The sequence below is a fragment of the Choloepus didactylus genome, chromosome 14 (assembly GCF_015220235.1).
Source record: "Choloepus didactylus isolate mChoDid1 chromosome 14, mChoDid1.pri, whole genome shotgun sequence".
Taxonomy (NCBI): domain Eukaryota; kingdom Metazoa; phylum Chordata; class Mammalia; order Pilosa; family Megalonychidae; genus Choloepus; species Choloepus didactylus.
In genome coordinates this window covers 43,794,512-43,808,219 of record NC_051320.1, presented here as the reverse complement: position 1 = coordinate 43,808,219, position 13,708 = coordinate 43,794,512, and the positions used below count along the sequence as shown (strand labels likewise).

Below are 13,708 nucleotides of genomic sequence, written 5' to 3'. Positions count from 1 at the left end.
ATTTCAATCAGTAGTGGTGCAGAAGATCTTACAGATACCCATCAGATATTACTGCATGGGTACCTGCCTGCTGCTGAAGAGCAGAGCTGTATTATTTAGTTTCTCAAAACAAAAGAATCATTCTGAGAACACATTGGACCTGATGTTGTAGAATAGAAAAGTGAATCTGTGGAAGATTATTCTATGTATCACTAGTTATAAATACAGTGCAGGCTTAGTAGTAAACCATAAATTCATTCATTTTCCAAACTAATGTCTGAAGAGTAGCTAACTGGATTCCTTAGTAATAGTTAAGTAAACATAACTACCCTTGTGGTCCACAAAGGTGCTCTCTGCATTATGTTTATGATCTGCATAGACATTAATTTTCAAAATAACCAGTGCAACTGCCTGGAACAGAATTTTAGCTATGGTGGAACAGGAAAGAGAAAAGGATAATACATGTGTCTTTCCAGCCCATTTTCTGGAACACATTTGTGAATCTCTGGATTAGAATTTTCCTAAAGCTTAGATGAGTTTCATCCTAATAGCACATGTAGGTATAGATGTAGATCTTGAGGTTTGAGACTTAGTCTTAATAGCCTGAATAGGATTTTCATAATTAAATGTATTTAAAGAAAGTATATATAATCATAGTGATAAATATATGGTGGAGATACAGCCAAAGTAATTAGTATTGAGCTGCTGAGCTATTCAGTGCTTTTGCTCATTTTCAAAATTCTGAATGTTTTGAAATGGAAATAAAAATTTTTTTAAACTGTAGAAGTTGAACATCTTTAGTTTGAATTTGATGGCTTAAGAATAGTTAGTTAATATGTATTGCATATGTTCTTTTTCCTAAAGCAGATTTATTTCATTCCTCTTTTAAACTGTGTAGTGTAATTAAGATGTTCTAACTTTAAGAATATTCAGTACATAGAAAAAGAAAATCTTTTATAGTGAAAATATTATAAAGTGAAAAAATGTTTAGCTGGCAATAAAAATGATTGTTTTAGTTTAGTGTGGTTACTGTTGAACATTTGCGATTTTTACATTCAACTGAATCAATATTTTATATTCCTTTTAAAAAAACATAGAAGCAGAATGAAACTTGACTTAATGACATAATTTATTTAATCAGTGTATATTAGTTAATAAATCTTACATGGGTTCTTTTATTTATAATTTAAAGGTGGTGAATGTTAACTTCTCTGCAGTGATCATTACTAACTCCCAAGTAGTTGTGGGTAAAAATGTATGAATCACAATGATTGTTTTATATACTTTCTTTCATGATGTAAGATATGCACTGATGAAATAAAGAATTTTAATATTGTAAACCCTACATATATAAAGGAAAATTTGAAAATATTTTCTTTGAAATCATGGGTAACTTAGTTTTTTTCTTTATAGCTATTTAGAGTAGTTCTTCTCTGAAATTTTCCAAGAGACTTAGCTGAACATTTGCGTAAATAGAAAGCAATGTATTTGAAAGTAGGAAGAAGAGAATTACTTTCATATCTTATTTAAGCTTTTATAGAGACTAGAATTATTCCCGAGGGTGATAAGTAACACTTGACACTAAAGCTGCAGTGGACCACAGAATGCTGGCTGATTATTGAAACACACACATGCACGCATACCACACACACATACTCTTGTGCTTTGGGTGATAAAAGAAGCTCTTGCAGTATAGGATATACTTTTGTTTCATTTGAGGGGGGTAGTTGGGAGGGTACAACACTGTTGTCTTTGTTTCTTAATATGATTGTCATGACTTGATTCTCTGTATCCACTTCTACAAGTTTAAAACGTTATTTGCTTATAATGTCAATTATCTAAACTGCTTGACTAGGAATGTTGAATACCCTGAGTGATACTGGCTTTAAAAAAATTGTGTGCAGTGTGTCTCAAAAACACAGTTTGAAGTGACGAAATTGCTAGAATCTATAACATCTTTAAAATCCTACCATTTGCAACAAGACTCATAGTGGTTTTTGTTGATTTGTGAAGGTTGAGCATGAGAACGTAAGAGTCATAGCTTAAGAGATTATGAGAGTGAATTCCCATCTTGTCTAAGAAGAAAATAAAGACTCTGCTGTGTAATTTTTTCTGATGTTCATAATGGAATTATTTGTGATGTTGCTGAGCATTGCTCTCTGAGATTGTTACTGGAACTATAACTATTGATAGCAGGTACACATGGTACATTTTATTAGATCCTATTCTGATTTTTTGATATTTAAGTAATATATGGCAAAAACTGAATAGGAGGAAATGGATCCTGAAAAACAGCTAATCTATTTTGGACTAAATTCATCGTTCAAAAACTTTTCCAAGAATTTGGGATAATCTTTTGTGGTCTTAAGGTGTTAAGAAGGGCATTATGTAACTACTTAGGTTACTCTGCAAATAATAAATTTTATTTCAGATAACCTCACACTCATCTAGTATATCTGTCATAACTATTGGTTTGTTTTTTGTTTGTTTTATTTTTTACTATTTCTAATATCAGCCATTCATTGCTGCCTTTGATCATTATCTAGATTCACACAAAAAGTTGGGGAGATGAGGCTACAATTTTGACTCTCATGGTTCCTATTTAGAAATGGTACTGTAATATTAATTATTCATATTGCCATCTATTTTAGATTTTTGAACTCCCCCTCTAAAATCTTGTCTGGCTAACTGCTGGTCTTACTAAGGTGACTTTTTATTGCTCTTTACTCTTTAATGTGCTTCTTTTTCTAGACAACAATAATCTATTGTAAGAGAATTGGATAATGATGAATAAATGTGCATTTGTATCTGTTAAGGAAAGTTTTGGGGACATACTGTTGGAACCAGGTTAGGACCAGGGGTATGTTTGATGAATGCAATGTTTAAGAAAGTCCTTGATAGTGAAAGTTGTTCACTTTGATTATTTAGTCTCAATCCAGGCTAGCCTAAATATCTCATTTTTTGATATGATTCTTTTATTACATGGCACCTGCTGATATAGCAAATATTAATTTCCTTCCTTTTTTGAAGAGCACAGATGAAAGAGTCTCATCAGATTCATTTGCCTCTCCTCATTTACCTTTCACAGAGTCAGAATTTAATGATTACAGATAGAATCATTTACATTTGACCATTCTATCTTCTGGAGTCTGCTTATCAGTGAACTTACACATCATTCATTGTTTTGTAGAATCAGTCATTTTTTCATCCGTTTATTCAACATGTTTCTTTTCAGCATCTTCTTTCTTTACCAAGCATGGTGCTAGGTGTACTAAGCATATACATCTAAGAACAATTCTCTATCCTTAAGGAGTTATTGCCACCAGTGGGTGAAGGCAGGTGAGTGCTCACACAGTTCAGGTGAGAAGTGCCTGAATAGAGCAAGCCCCAGTGCTTCAGGAGTGCATGGGAGCTGATTGCATATCTGAGGCTTAGAAGACCAGTTAAGTGTTTGGCAAAGTGAAGAGGAGGAACTAAGGTTGGAGAAATCGAAGAAAAGGAGGCAGTCTGTGGAAAGGCATAAATGTGATGGAATACCCGACGTCTAACGGGATGTGCAAGGATCTGAATATGTCTGTGGACTTAGGCATTGGAGGTAAGTGAGAGATGAATACAAGACTGGAAGAATAATCAGAGACCAGTCAAGGAGCGTGTTATAAAATATGCCTCTGGGTTTGGATAATAGTTGAAGTAAAAGCAGATTATAATCCCTCCCTTACAAATAGCCTTAAATTCCTCATAAATTTCTCCTTCATTGTGCTTATCAAACAAACCTCTATATCTGGGTAAACTCAGCTATCCATAGATCCTGTGTGTGATGGTTAGGTTCATGTGTCAGCTTGGCCAGGTGATGGTGCCCAACTGTCTGGTTAAGCAAGCACTGGCCTAACAATTGCTTATCAAACAAACCTCTATACCTAGGTAAACTCAGCTATCCCTAGATCCTGTGTCTGCATCCAAGTAGTAGAATGCTGCTAAAGAAAAACACCAATTTGCTATTGGTCTCACTTTAAAGTCATCCTCACAAATCTCAAACAAACATTGAACACTACTAAATACTATGCTTCTCTTCTGTGGTAGGTTTACTATCCCTTTATCCTTAATAATTACTTTTTATACCTTCCTCTCTGTCCATAAAACCACTTCTCTCCAAGGCCAGTCCCTCCAAGATTTAATATGTTGGAAAAATAGAAAGGGGTTAATACTGTTAGGGATGTTGATGATTGGTGATGATGATGAAGAAGGTGGTAAATATGACAAGGATGTCGATGACAAGGATGATGATACTTTGTGCCCTGTGACCTTATCAGGTACTTTGATTCTGCAGTTATTCCTTCCCCACTCAGTCATGTTCACTGGCATATAAACATATATTCTAGTTTCTAGTGTATCTTCTCACATGTCTGTGTGTGTGTGTGGTGTGTGTGTGGTGTTGGGGGGTGTAGGTGTGTGTGGGTGTGCGTGGGTGGGTGTGGGTGTGAGTGGGTGTATGGAGAAAGAAACTGAGACTTAGGTGCAATATTACTCTCTAAACTGCCATGCTGAATCTCTGCTTTCCTTCACAGCAGAACTTGCAACAGTGGTCTATGTTTGTTTTCACCATTCCCTCATCACAAATTAATTCTCTAACAGCTAATCAGATGTCTGCTACCATTTCACAGAATCCCGTTTTTTGTGAAGAATAATAAACCCCATACCCCAATGTTGTCAAACCCAACTGGCCACCGCTTTGTTGTTTTTATCTTACTTGGTTTCTTCATCCCCCTTGAAGAGCTTTTCTGTCTTGGTTTCTGTGATTGAATCCTGCCCTGGCTTACCTCCTCCATCATGACTGCTTGTTCTGGACCTTCCTGATGACTTCTCTTCCATTGGCATGTTTTGACATAAAGAATCTTTGTTGATGGCATTCCATTTTATTATTGAGCTCTTCCTGGAAGAAAGTAGTAATGTTCAGAATACATTTGTTTTGTTGCTGTTAAATTATTAAGAGGAAGAATTTGATTTGAAAATACTTAACAGCTTCTAGTATTTTTAAGCACTCAGGCCAAGATGATATATGGAATTTTTTAATTTTGAATCAGGAAAATTCTTCCAAAGGAAATACCCCTTCAAATTTGTAAATCGTTTTAAAACCTGAAAATTGGTTTCAACCATTCAAATTAGGGAGCTTTCTTGTAGTCTTGCTGGTATATGCCCATTTGTTTTATTTAATGTATTCAATTCACTTTGTGACTAGAAAGTAGAATAGTGTCATTTCGTGTCAGAATTTATGTGTCATATATCACTCTGTGTAAGAGTAATCCGGAGTAAAATGTCATATTCCTCCAATGGGTCAGTTCAAAGGATTCAAGGTCAGGATCTCATAAAAGTCAGATTCTATGCTATTTAGCTGTTTAAAGAAGGAGAGATACTTTTTTTTCTGGAATGATTTATTTGAAGCCTGCCTAGTAGCAGAGACTGAGCTTTGGAGTTCCCTTACAGTTCTATTACATTTGTTTTGTCTAACATTATGGAATTGTAGGATTTTGATTCTTAGAGTCTTTGGGTAGGAAACTTTGAGGTCAGATACTCTAAGCTTCCATTCAATATCCCTGACACTCTCGCTTTCAGTGATCACTGCCTCTGTTACTGCATGCTTAACTTCTGTGCTAGAATTTTACCAGCGATCAGTGTTCACTGGTCAGCAATTTTGAAAATTCATCTCCTGCCAACCTTTTAACATAGATTTCACAATTGTATGCCCCTAGGTTTTGGCTGCTTTCCTGTTTCTCGTGACAACACAAATATTTTCCATTGCAATTATGTGATCACATTTACTTTCAAATTATTCTCTTTCCTCAATATAATTTTTCTGGGATTAAAGATATCTGTAGTGTGTTCTTAGAGTCACCTTTTCTATCTCAAGCTTTCATTTCTCTCTTAACGACATTTGTTGTGTGTGTGTGTGTGTGTGTGTGTGTGTGTGTGTGTGTGTGTGTTTCTCTTTCACTGTATATCTTCCTTGATATAGAATCACAAATAAAGCAGGATTATGCTTTTTGGGTTGTAATCTATTATGGCACATATGTGTCAGACATTAAGATTCGTATCTTCTTTGTTCTTTTTCCTACTGTAGCATGACTTAAAAGTGTTTTCTGTTTTCCAGGGCTCTGGATATAGGGAAAAGGTGGAGATCTTATTGAGGCTGCTGCTGTCTCCTCCTAATATGATAGCAGCAACACTCTGATGATGAGAACAGTGATACTAGTACTGCTAATATGACATTCACCCCACTACACTCATGCCTACACGTGCACACACATATACATGCACATTTAACTGACCATTTACTATGTGCCATGAACTGTGTTAGGCACTTTATATATATTATCTCATTCGAAATCTCCACAAATGTTTTATGAGGTAGGTATTGTCTAATATTCAAATCCAGCCTGCCCTAGTCCCAGAGTCCATTTATATAAACATGATGCAGTACATAAATGCACATTTTACCAGTTTAAACTAACTGTCTGTTATTTAGCAACTTCTCGGTGTTTTTGTTTTGCGGCTGCCCCTTTACCACTTTACTTTTAAGCCAACATTTTGTATCTGGGACTCTCAAGTTTGCTGCCTTTTCCATTTTAATGTTTGTTTCTATGGGATAATACTTTTTATCTGAAACTCTGAGAAGCTACTTTCCTAAAATCTGAATCCCTGAAAGGCAATCTATGGTGTACCTCTTAAGGAATCTATTTTGGTAAAATGATTTTCTATCAAGATTCTTCTAAAATACAGTTCAACAAAATTTATGGCATCTTGAGTAAAATCTAAAGAAGTTCTTATATTTGTTTTCATTACCCAAGTTAGGAAGAGTGGTGCAAAGCAAGCCAAGCATCCATCAGTGTGCCTGCTTTACTCTAGGCTCACTCATTTATTATTCATACACCTAGCAAGTGCCAGATCTTGTACCAGATCATAGGTGTATATACAGGTAAATGAGGTTGATGTACTCATTTATTGATCCTTTCAAATAGTTGTGGGAATGTCTGAAACTTGTTTGGATTCTGATTCAAGTAAGTGAACTCTTTTTAGGCGCTCCGAAAGGAAGATAATTAATTATGTAAAAATAATCAGGTTTGATGAGTGTTAGAAGAAAAATCAGGAAACTTTTAAGGCATAAAACACAGAGGTTTAGTCTAGCCTAAGGTTTTAAGGAGATTTTTTAGAGAAAATGACAATTGGTCTGACACCCAGTAAATGCTTAGGCATTGCCTTTCTGTGTTCGTTTTGTGCCAAGGGCTTTTTATAGGCTTAGGCCTGTAAAATAGCCATTTATCCCGTATCTCTTTTGCTTACTTCCAAGTAGCTTCTCTGATTCTCAGTTTTCTTCTCTGTAAAGTGGGCGTACTAGTGTGTTGTAACTATTCAAAAAGATAATATCAATGAATAACTTTGGAAACTATACATTGATTTACAAGTCATTTCTCTTATGCTTTCTAATTATGGGTAAGGTTCTGTGTGAGTTGCTGTGGGAATACAAGAATTGAAGTCCCTATTCTCTGATTCTTGCACTGGTCACACACTGTTCCTTTTTCTCTTTGATATTTACAGAAGTGATTGATAAGGTTTGGAAGAAATTTGGAATTTGAATTATCACAAAAGAGGTCCTAAAATTCATTAAAATTGTTTTATTGACTGTATGACTTGGGTCTGGTCTTCAGTTTCCTTCTTGGGAATTATGCATTTTAAATTATATAATACATTTATTCAATAATTATTTATTGAGATCCTCTGTAAGTTACCATGTTGGTTGCTGGCATTACAACATTGTCCTTTCTCTTAAGGAACTGGTTGAGAAGGCAGTGCCATTCCAGAAGGTTGAAGTGTTTGAAGGTGACCTTGAGCATGCCAATTTAAGTGCATAACATTCAGTATTAAAGGGTGCTATATACTAAATTCCAACTAGATAAAGGAAATGAGAGATAAAGGTTTTTTATGCCCAAGTCTAATATGAGATATTTTAGTATCAGTGAACATATGAAACAGACATGTATCTAACAATAGTGGCCTGTGAAATTAACTCTTCTTATGTCTAGTTGATTTTTCTTTGAAATTCCACCTAAAAGGTATTCTATTTAAAATGTTTTTCCATCAGGAGTAATATTAGAATGTTCTAATAGATCCTAGAAAAAACAGTGGCCAGTGGTGTGGATGCTGTTTCCAGAGATCTGGGAGGTCTGAATGTTAATACTTCAGTTGATAGATCATTGATTTTTTTTTGAGGGGTGTGAGTTGGGGCACCCAACCAAGTTAGCTGGGAGAGGCTTAGTATTGAAACAACCGTTCAGGCTGTACTGGCTCATTCCACCTGACCATCAGCATTGGGCTCAGTGTCAGTTTATCCTTTTTTCATGATCTTATTTTTTATGTTGCTTAGTAGCTGTGCTATTCCTTTCTTCTCTCTTTCTGTCTTCCTAATTTATCCTTGAGATGGGTGCAGGGACCTTGTCCATCTGTGTCATTGATCATCCTGGTTCCTCTCTGATACTGCTTCCTTTACAGGAAGTCCTCTTGCTGTTTTACTCTATTATTTGGGACATTCTCAGTGAAAGACAAGCAGCAGTATTAGTGACATGGTCACTGCTGCTTTGCCTTAGATGTCTTAGATCAGGCCTCTTTGGGGGCTGAAGGAAAAGCACAGACTAAGGATTCTATCAGTGAGTTGCACAACCACATCAAATATTGGTCAAGACTTCCCAGTGTCCTGAAAGAAACACTTGAGTGATTTTAAATTTCAGTATGATGCAGTAATAACTACTTAGTACCATTTTCCACGAATAAAATTAAAAAGTTAAAAATTTTAAGGCAATGAAACACCTTGGCACAGAATCAATTATCCCTCCCCCACATTGCAGTCCATTCTGCAAACTGCCAAAAGAGCCCTACCTTAATCAGCCAAGTTCACTGGCTTCTGTTTGCCTGTTGCATACAACCCAGTGCTTCCGTCTGGACTGCAACTTCTTACATTTGGGGAATTCTGCATAGACCCTCCATTCCCAGGTACTGGAGAAACTGGGCCTGCTTCTGTATCTAGGATGTAGCTAAGAACTGTGGCAGGCATTCAATGCTTGCAGTGTAGGAGATGACACACTGGAAATAGAGAAAATAAAGAATTGTGAGTGGAAAGATGAAAAATTGAAGAGCAGCAAAGGAGTGGGGAATTTGAGAAAATGGAGGGTGACATTCCTATTGACAAGCTCATGAACACAAACATTGCATTTACACTATGCCCATCATACGGATGGGGAGGAAAAACTAAATATTTGCTTAAAATTCGGATGTTTGGAAGACTTGACCAGTGGTTTTCTAACTAACTTATGGGAAGAAATCAGATTCTAGGAACAAGGGTGACACCCTTTAGGTATTTAGGAATAGCATCATTTCACCATGTGCTGTATTTGATAATGAAACTAACCCTTAATTTTTAATGGTGAGAGGAAAATAGCAACTGACTCTGAGGTGGCAGTCTTCTTTATGCAGTCAGCAATTATCTATTAAGTGCCTGCTGTGTGCCAGGTGTCATGCTAAGTGCTGGCTATATAAAAGTAAGACACATACGTTCCAGGCTGCAAAAATTCATAGCCTGGTATGAGGAGGTAGTCACATTCATAAGTGCAATAAGGTGGGATGTCAGCAGCCTCTTGTCTCTTTTGAGGATTGTGAGGGCACAAAGAAGACATAATAAATGGGAGACAGCCTTGGGTAAAGGGAAAAGCTTGAGATCAGAAGCTAAAAGATTTAGATTTAAGATTTGGCTGTGTTACAACTACCAGTGGAGTCTCGGGCAAGTTACTTAACCTTTTGGACTCCTTTCAGTTTTCTGAGCTGTGAAATGGAAAAGATGGATCCCAGAATTTTATAAGAATCAAATGATAATACTTTCTAAAGTCCCTATGATTCATAAAGTACTATGCAAATGTTAGCTTTCTCTGTACATGTCCTCTTACGTAAATGCAAATCAAAGATCACAATATTTACGTGAAGATGTGAGGTGGCAAAATGGGCAAATGACAAGGAAGGATGCTGTAATGGCCCTCAGGTGCCATAAAAGTTAGCATGAATCATATATGCCTCTTCCCCCTACATGTGTATTAATTTTCTGTGACTTCCTACACTGTTTTAGAATAGTTATTAGATTCTCAACTAATGTGACCAATTTCTGTGAGAAACTGTGCAATGCAAAGGTTTTCAAGAGTCATGAAATAGCTATTTGAAGGTAATTGCTACTGATTCGGCATGATTGAAATCCAAATGATAAAACTGGTTAGGAAAATATTGCAATGTGTTCACTTTTTCATGCTCTAGGGGCTCCCATTAAGAAACAGAACGTTGCTCACCTTAGACAGGCACATTTCTTTTTATGTCTCTACAAGCTACTAAGTAGATGGTCTGTTAGAGAGCACTAAGTGGAACTGATACTGCTAGCAGAAAATTTCCTTCAAGTTGTGAATTGCCCATTTTCCAATAGCAGGGGAAGCTCCAGAAAATGTGGGGGCATCAGATAGGTGGAAGTATGATGCCATTAAAAAAAACCCAAACAAAACAAAACAACAACAAAAAAACTTGGATAAGCTGTTAGGAACCCTGATTCTTAGATAATTATGTGTCAATTTCACTAGGTTGTCTGGTCTATGAAATGATAAATTTATTCTAGCTAATCTCCAAAACTGCTGACAGCACTGTAAATTCATAAAAATTTACTTATCGAATCCCAAGTTGAGGATCATTTGTCTTTCAACTGAAGCAAATACGTCAAAGAATGGCATATTCACTAATAATAGATGCCCTTAGTCTGATGGGTATAAACTTCAGCATGATTTGTTTATATGATTGTATAAACTCTACTATCTGGACTTGGACCACCATTTTTGGGATACACCATATTCTATATCAGCCCCATGGTCTATAACAAAGCTTTGCTTCCTGCAAGAGCCGCTACTTCGCTTCTGAGTAATGACAACTAGTAGTGGGCATGGGCAGTTATTTATGTGCTGTGCCCAAGGCCAAGTTGATTCTGAGTATGAAAGGCCTGGCCATGACCTGATTATATCCCAAAGGATTGCTTTGAGAATTGAGATAATCACCGACTCGTGCCTAACACGAGTTGCTCAGTGCATGTGCGGTTATTAACCTATCCATCCTTCCTAGTTTTTGCCTAGTCCCTGTTTCTAATACTTTAAGACATGCAAACTATTTTTTTATTGGGCAAAACTGTTGACTTTAATTTCAGTCAAATATTTATTAGTTGCTTTTATGGCTCTAGCATTGACCTAAAAGCAATGGAGAAGTATATCATTCTTGCGCAATATACATTTTGTCAAGATTTCTAAACACTAACCTCTGATTGAGGAAAAATTTGTCCTCATAGAGCCCCCTCCTCTTAGGGTCTCCTGTAATTTAAGCCCTGCTCTAAATAATATGCCAGTAAAGTTTATATATGCTATGATACATTTGTGAGGATAATATTTTTGGGAAATTCAAGTCAGTGTAGCTAGATTTCTAAAAAGGAGAGAAAAATTGTTAGGAAATTGTACCTTTCTTTGTGTTATATTTGTTTTTGAACACTTTTCTTGGGACAGTGGAAGATGACATTGTTATAGGGCATGGAGCAGAGAGTTTTGATTCTCGTAATTGATTTCCTATATCTGTAATTTATATAGAAGTGTGGTGGCAAAGACAGTAGTACATAAGCATTATTCCTCTTGAATTTAAAAACTTCACTCCAAAATTGCCAATTATCTGAAAAAAAGGCTTTAACAACAGAGGGTAAAATGCTTACAAAGCCCAAAGAAACCTAGAAATATAAAATGGAAACAACCAATAGCCTATATAACTGCCACAGTATTGATGGAAGCCAACAAACCTGAACATGCAGATTCTGCTTAGTACCAAGTAGTTTTTCCAGCAAGGAGCCTCAAGGTATGTTTTTTCTGCCTAATAGAGGCAAAAGCAGTAAAACAAAAGTGGGTGGCTTAACCTCTGTTTCTGCTGAAGTTCCAGAAAAATGCTTGGGAGTTTTATGAAGTGTAATATTGGTAGGCAAGTCCATATTTCTATGCCAAGCTGATGGAGAGCTTGAGAATCAAATAAAATACAAACACAACTTGCAAAAATGAAGTATTTTTTATTTTCTTCTGCTTTAATAAAATGTGGATGTGGTTTTGTTTCTTCATTTAAGCCTGTGTGTACCTCCATCCTGTAAAACACATGATGCTCTTCTGAATAGTTAAATCCAAATAAATGTTACTATTTATTTAGAAATGTGTAGCTTTTATGTTTTTTATGCCCACCCTTTTCCTATTAACAATACATCTCACTGCTATGCATAGCCCTGATTATTTGTGTTTTATAATTTATTTCTGTTTTTTGGTGAGAATGGGGCTTTGGCTAGAATCCACTAGGGTTCAGATGTCACTTCATTTCTAAGCATTGAAACATTCATTTTCTTAACCCTGTGTCGGGCACTGGAATACAGAACATAGACACAGCCCTTTTCCCTAGGGAGTTCATAGTCTCCAGAGCTTGCTTACATACTAGCTGAGTAACATTGACCAGGTTACTTTTTTAATCTTAAATTGTTTATAACGTCACAGCGTTGCTCTTGGGATTAAATAATGTAAGTACAATGCTAGATGTAGTGCCCATGATGCATAGAATACACTCAGTAAATATTAGTTATCTTCTTCCTCTTCCATCTGTAGGTGGTTAGATGGTTTGTACTTACACGTATATAACACATAATGGAAAGTACTTTGAGGTTCTTCTCTAGTATTACACAAGGACGATTATTCATGTTCTCTTTTGCCTGTTATCTTTTTGCCCAAAAGTTTGTAGAGAGTCTGAATTGAGGAGGAAGTTTTAATTGAGTGACTAGGTGGAAGACATCCTGAGCAGTAAAGTATGGAAAGAATTTATTATCAAGTATGCTAGTAAAAAAATGAGCCATAGGCAAAGAGTTTAGGGGATTACAGTTTATGGTTATAATGCTGTTATACATTGTGTTTTCTTTCTCATCAAACTGGAGCACTGAATATACCATAACATTTTTCTTAGTTAGATAATGTGACTGTCCCTGTGAAATCATATTTGAATCAAAGATAGGCATATTTGTCTCCTAAATGTTTTCTAATCTCAATAAAGTAAATTAACCAATCAGTACAGATCCAACCCATTGTACATAATAAAATGACTTTTTTATTGTGATGCCCTTGAAACCAAAGAGAATGAGTAAATGAGAATCAGCATGTTCTACTAAATAAAGTTGGGGAATTTATAGCGTATTTGAGGCATATTTTCAACAAAAAGTGTTAACATACCTTCAGCATTTTAGAATGCATTGTATTCCCTTGCCAATGACAGGTTGAACTGAAATGAGCTATTAGCGTGCTTGAGTAAAACGTACTTTGTGAAATACATTAATTATCTGGGGTCACAAGTATATTAGAAGGCATTTATGACTTAGAATAATAGTGCCCCTCATATGAGAATTCACATTTAAGGCACTTATATATTGAAGTCTGTTGGTCAATTGGTAAAGCTTCTCTGTTAACTGAGGAACTTAATTATACTGAAAATAAAACATGAGGGTTTACAATTTATATACACACACACACACACACACACACACACACACACACATTCTTTTTTCTTATTTTCAGTCTATATTCTAATTGCCTAGTCTTATCTGACT

The 13,708-nt window shown here is 35.9% G+C and overlaps 1 protein-coding gene across 2 annotated transcripts in view; it reads left to right on the top strand.

Annotated features, from left to right (window-relative positions):
• Window positions 1–13,708, top strand: part of MMP16 (matrix metallopeptidase 16) — a 281,625-nt gene that overhangs the window by 39,845 nt on the left and 228,072 nt on the right. The gene's annotated exons all lie outside the window — the stretch shown is intronic.